Source organism: Uloborus diversus, chromosome 7, assembly GCF_026930045.1.
Source record: "Uloborus diversus isolate 005 chromosome 7, Udiv.v.3.1, whole genome shotgun sequence".
Classification (NCBI taxonomy): domain Eukaryota; kingdom Metazoa; phylum Arthropoda; class Arachnida; order Araneae; family Uloboridae; genus Uloborus; species Uloborus diversus.
In genome coordinates, this window is record NC_072737.1 from 142,150,866 (window position 1) to 142,157,203 (window position 6,338).

Here is a 6,338-nt window from a genome sequence, read left to right on the forward strand (position 1 = left end):
AGCGGTCAACTTACAAGGGTGATCAACTTTACAGGTTTTACTGTATACCCTTTTGTCCACCTTACCTCGACGATTGATGGGTATGCACTAGCGCGGCAAAAAGTTAAATATGCCAAGCAGTTCTTCTCCGGAATTTTTTAGAAATTGAAGTCCCAAAAACGTATTTTAGGCATTGTTTGATAACGATGGGACTAAGAGCGGGCGGGGGTTCAGTGTGCCCTCACGAACTGTTTTTAGAAACTGAAGTCAATTTCAGGCTAGTTTAGGCGGGAAGGGTTCTGTGGCTCCACGGAACCGTCTAAAAACGAAATTTGGAGGTATAGTTGGAGAAAATTAGTTCGGAAAAAATAGTTTGGAGAAAAGCGGGATCCGGGGTCCTTCCCCGAAAGTTCATGAAACTACACTGTTATAACCACAGGTGCCATATAGGAGAAAATTTCCGCTTTAGGGTGCAAAGACGGAACCACAGGGAGCCATGGAGGATAGGAAATATTGTTTCGATATCTTTTAGCACCACAGTTAATGAAAGAAGTTAATAAAAGGCCATCAGCCCACGCAGTAACCAATAGCTGAATCTTTTTCCTTCGAAAAGGTGCCCCGCTCGCATATACGCTGTGCGTTCCGGTATAAGTTCAGTTTAGCCACTTTAATGGTGGACGACGATGCTGCAACAAAGTTGTTGGTACATTAAATTTTCACATTGAATAGACAACGAAACTGGGTTAAAATTCAACATTTCTGTGACAAAACTTCAAAAACTTGCGTAAGTAGAGGCTTTTAATCATGGTGTAACATTTAAGGCTTTCCAACAGGCTTTTAGTGTTTTCAGAGTTGTGTTTCAACAAAGTAAACTGAGTATTACTTATTATTTATAGTTAACCGTTTTAACATAGTGATGTATGGCTTTTTCTATCATGTGTAATAATATATGGTGTTACTTGTTTGTCGCGTCAGCGGCCTCGCGGATTTTCCCCAAAAATGTTTATTGTTAGCTATACAAAATAATTAATAAGTAACCGGGATGAAATGCAATGATTTAACTAACTGCTACAGCTGATACTCTAAATGTATTTATCTTTTCAATAAAATAGTTGCGTAGACGTAGCAAAGGAAGAAAAAAAAAAAACGCTTTGTAAAGAAATCTCTGTGTGTTTTATGCCATGACTCATTACGTGAAAATATTTCGTTGGTGTTATTTCAAAAAAAGAATGCAGTGTCTAGACGCGTTTATTATTTTTTTCTTTCTAATTTCTGTTTCCAATGCTTTTATTATGTAGGATGCTAAAAATTTGTTTTTATTTTTAATGTCAATTAAGTTCCTATTTAAAAAAGAAAAAAAAGTGCTTTTTTAGAGTACTTATGTTCAAATATGATATTCAAATGTCGAACCATATATACGTATCTATATGTTACTCTTGATTAAAATATTTTGAACGTTAATGAAACGCCTGCAATTTATGAAACGATTTGATTTTTCCGTGATTGTAATATAACTGAATATTTTTGGCTGTGCCTATAAATTATCCATAAATACCTACACTCTTAATTTTTGGTACCATGCTGTAGTAAATGTCAATATTATTTAAAACTACTGAACAATCCAAGGGTTACAACTCGAATAGAGGAATTGAAGTCATGAACTCTTCTAAATTATGTTGGAAAGTCTGAAATGTGATCAAAAGCCTTAAATGACAAGTTTTAATCCAAAATCAATTCAATGTGAAAAACGTACCAAGACATTGTATATCACAAGCCCAAACAATAAACACAATAATATTCAAAAAACGCACACAATACGGGGGAGGGGGGAAGAGAATCTACTGTGGAAATCAGTTAAGGGTGCCATTTATCTCTCCGAAGGTTCCTTCTTTTCACCCCCGCTGTCTGTCTTTTAAAAGGTGCCCATTTTTCACCCTTGTAAAAGGTGCGATTTCGGCTCCGTATTGGGTGCCGCTGGTGAACAAGCGTTTCCCCCCTGAAAGGTGCCAAACGCAACCTGTAGTTTTAACAGTGTAATGTCTGAAAAAAGCAATTTTAGTTTGTTTTTCAATAAATTAAGTGAGAGGGGGTGGGATTAGAGGCTTCTCTAAAGACGCTAACTGAGACTGTCTTTGGTAGTAATTGCAAAAAGGCCATCGCAAAAATTTCGAAAAAGAAATCCGAAAAATGTCATTAAGCAATTTTTGATGACATTAGAAAAGGCTATCCTCTAAAAACACATTTTAGATTTCGAGCCAACATTTTTAGGCTATGTTTGATTAAGTTAAGGTGGAAGGGGTGAATCAGAGACCAGAGAGATCAAGTGAATCAGAGAGATCAATTGGGTGCTTAAGGTCGGTGGTTCAACCAGTGAAATGTTCCGAAATTAAAGTCTTAGAAACGCAATTTTAAACCTTCTTTAGTCTCGTCAAGGAGGTCATGGCATCATTTTGGATCTTCGTTTAAACTTACTACCCGGGGCAAGAGCCCTGTCCTCCTACCTGATCTGAAACCGGGCAATTCATTCGGGATTTTAATTAGAAAAAATTGCCGTAAAGGGGAAAAATTACAAAATTTTAGTTTATCATTCATATATGTTTGACTCTCAAATGAGTCGCAATTTTTTACTTTCTTCCCACGCATCCACGATTATTGAACACAGATTTTGTTGTTTGAAATGCTTATGATGAGAGTATCTAATCAGTATAGCTTTTTTAAATATAAATAAAAAATGTCTTCATTGTTTAGGTCTATAAACGCTTGGGAGGTAAACATTAGTGGCCGCCCTCGGTGCTCATTTAAGAAGGCACCCTTTCATGCTTTAGGAGGGGGCCATTTTCCTCATTTTCCCTCCCCTGTACCCATGCCTGATTACCGGTTCTGTCACAAATTTTGCAACCAAATGAAGCATGTGTGCAAAGAGTAAATATTAATGGACAATGAACTAACACATTGGTCCCAAACATTCTATTTTTCTTAAACTATGCTATATGCTGTCGGGAAATCGACACTTAATTTGATAATTGAACATTTAAAATTTAGCAGATTTATTCGACTTATTATAAGTGATCTTGTGAGAAATTCTTGAGGAATTTTTCTTTATTATAAGAACCACATGATGCAGCCTGCGGCCGCCCCTTGCTTCGGCCGCCCTTGTGCGGTGCACACTCTGCACACCTGCTAGGATCGGCCCTGTTTACACAATTTGAGTCAGTAAGAAGCAAAGGGATGCAAGTGGCAAAATTAAAAATTTGGAGATAACCAGTACAAATGGTAGATACAAATACAAAGGTGACGACCAGCAACAGGCTCTGGGCCCAGCTAGACTGGTCCTAGTCAATTTACAATCTCCAGTGAAGATCAATGGCCTTCTTAAAACTATCCACTCCCTTGCTCATTACCACCTCTTCCGGTAAGCTGTTCCAAGGTTCCACTACCCTGCTGTAATAATAATTTTTCCTAATAAGATGAACCTTTCCTTTGTCTTGGGGCAAGAGATAGTACTAGTAGCACTGGTAGGTGCTGCTGTATAGCATGATTTATAAAAAAAATTCAATGAAAGCCTACCCAGGACATAATCTTTATACGTGTTTTACTCAAAACTTGAAAATGTCCACTTACATCCCTTTGCTTCTCACTGCCTCATTTCTTTTAAAGCATTTTTTACTATTGATCATTTTGTATTTAATTCATTGTTGTATTTGTTGGTGGGTTGGAGGCGTGACCAAAAGCTTATGAAATTGAACCTACAGCTGAAGTAAGAAAATAACAATGCACAATTCTTCTCTTCTCCCTTGCTTTTTCTTTCTAAGAGCTGCTGTCATAGATTTGTTGACCTGAAAACAATTTTTACTGTGTATTATGGTAATTTGCAATTTTTGCCTATTTTTTTCCAATATTTTTGTAGTTCCAATTACCCCTCATAAGACTCCAAAATGCAGAATTTTATATCTATTTTATCAACATTCCCCCGGGGGACACTCCCCCGGACGCCCTGAGATTGGAGATATTTTACACCCTACTCACCTCTTCGGTTTCATTTAAGAAGGGCAGCAGGCCCTTCTTAGCAGGCTCTTTTTCGCCATCAACAGAAAAATTGTCCAGACTACAAGAGAGACCCAAAAACAGCCAATATTGCTCAAAGAAAAAAAGACTGCCCCGCCAGGATCTCAGTCCTAAATCCGTCTATGACCTCCTGCCAGCTAGGTCACCGACTATCACTTTCCATGAACTCCAAAATTGGCTTTATGTCTGGGTCTTCAAGTTGATCTTTTCGAACTTGGTTGTCACTCCATGGATCAGTTTCTGATGCTGTTGAAATCACTGTCACCTGACAGGCAGCAGGGCTAACAGTTCCATACTGTTTCTCGATTTGGGAACAATAATGGCAGTTCTCAGGACAGGGCCTCCTTGATAAAGCGTTTGCATTACCGTGAGACAACCCTTTTCGGTGCTTGATCTCCATGTCATATTCCTGGAGCCGCTGTATCCACCTGGCTATCTGGCGTTCCGGATTTTTGAAGTTCAAAAGCCAAGTTAACCAAGGCATGATCTGTCCGAAGCAGAAATTTTCGGTCGTAGAGGTAATGATGGAAGTGTTCTACAGCTTTGACTATGGCCAGTAACTACTTTCTGGTGACGCAGTAATTTCGCTCTGACTTTGATAAGCATTTGCTCCAGTAAGCGATGACATGTTCGTTGCCGTCTATTTCTTGGGATAAACCAGCTCCGATGCCCTTGTGGCTCGCATCAGTGTCGAAGATGAAGGATTTTCCAGGCTGAGGATATGAGAGAATAGGCGTTGATGCTAAAGTCTCCTTCAGTTGTAGAAATGCATCTTCGCATTCTTTGGACCATTCAAACTTTTGTTTGCTCTTCGTCAGCTTATGAAAAGGTTGTGCGATGTTGGAAAAATGCTTCACAAACTTCCTGTAGTATGTGCAGAGCCCCAGGAAAATTAGCAGCTGATAGATGTTTTCGGGACGAATCCAACTCTTGACCGCAGATACCTTTTCTGGATCGGTTTGTACACCCTCAGAAGAGATGATATGACTAAGGTAGTTCACTTCCCGGCGGAACAAATTACATTTGGACGGGCTTAACTTCAGATTGGCTTCCTTAAGCTTTTGCAGCACCTTTCTAAGATTAGCCAGATGTTTCTTGAAACTGCCTCCCACAATGATGATATCGTCTAAGTAGACCAGACAGGATTCGTAGGAGAGTCCTCTTAACACTGTCCCCATAAGACCCTCGTACGTTGCTGGTGCCAGAGGCCGAAGGGCATCACATTAAACTGCTAGTTTTTCGGAACTAACCCATTCGAGGCTCCTTTAAATAATATAATGTGTCTAAAAAACTAGCAGCGTACGAACATGATGACAAACATGCAGCAAAAGCAGTGATTCTAAAATTCATTAACCACTTATGGTACTGACTTATGAACTAGTAGGATTTGTCCAAATTGGATGAAGGAACTAACTTTGAAGATAGGAAAAGACTACTTCAAAAAATGCTTGCCAACAAGGAAGATGTGTCAGATGACTATAAAAAATTTCAGATAACAGTAGATGATTTGGAATACTTTCTTAGTAAAGATCATCCTCTTTATAGAATCAATTACAAGTCAATAAAACTGTTTGATCTATTACAAATACCAAAAGATTTTTTCCTACTTGACCCTGATTCATGGCAAAATGAAGGAAGCTATTTAAAGGGAAGAGATATCGCTAAAATGCTAAAGGTTGTGAATGACACAACTGAAAGAGGAGCACAACTAAACGAAGAATTTCACAACCAATTAACCAAATATGAGTCACAAAAGCAATTTATTTTATAGACAGTCCAAGTTTATCGGGGAAAAAATTGTGCAGAATCGAGATACATTGAGAAAAACAGACGATTAAGGTAAAGTTTCTAAACATTATTTCATTCTTATTCAAAGTAAAATCTTTAGATTATATAAAGTAACTAAAAAGATTAATTTTAGGGCTATCTTCCTGTAAAATATTCTTCAAAACTAGGAGAAACTATGCACTGGGTCTGAAGATAAAACTTGAAGATTAGTGAAAAATTATCAAAAGTGTTAAAGTTCAACGTCCTAGGGTCACGTGTTATTATTGACTGATTGAGTTCAAATTTTGCACGCATTACTTTTTATCATAGTCATAAAACTAGGGGGCGTCACTTGTTGAATTCCGAAAAAAATATTTTCCCATATAAATAAGAACCACCCTAATTGGAATATTATTCAACTAAATAGGGTTCTTTAACATTGCCTTAATAGAGAAACATTTGTTGCGAAAAGTTTTAATCTTATAAGCGAGGTACTTTTTATCCCTTACCTGATTCAGCAAAGATGA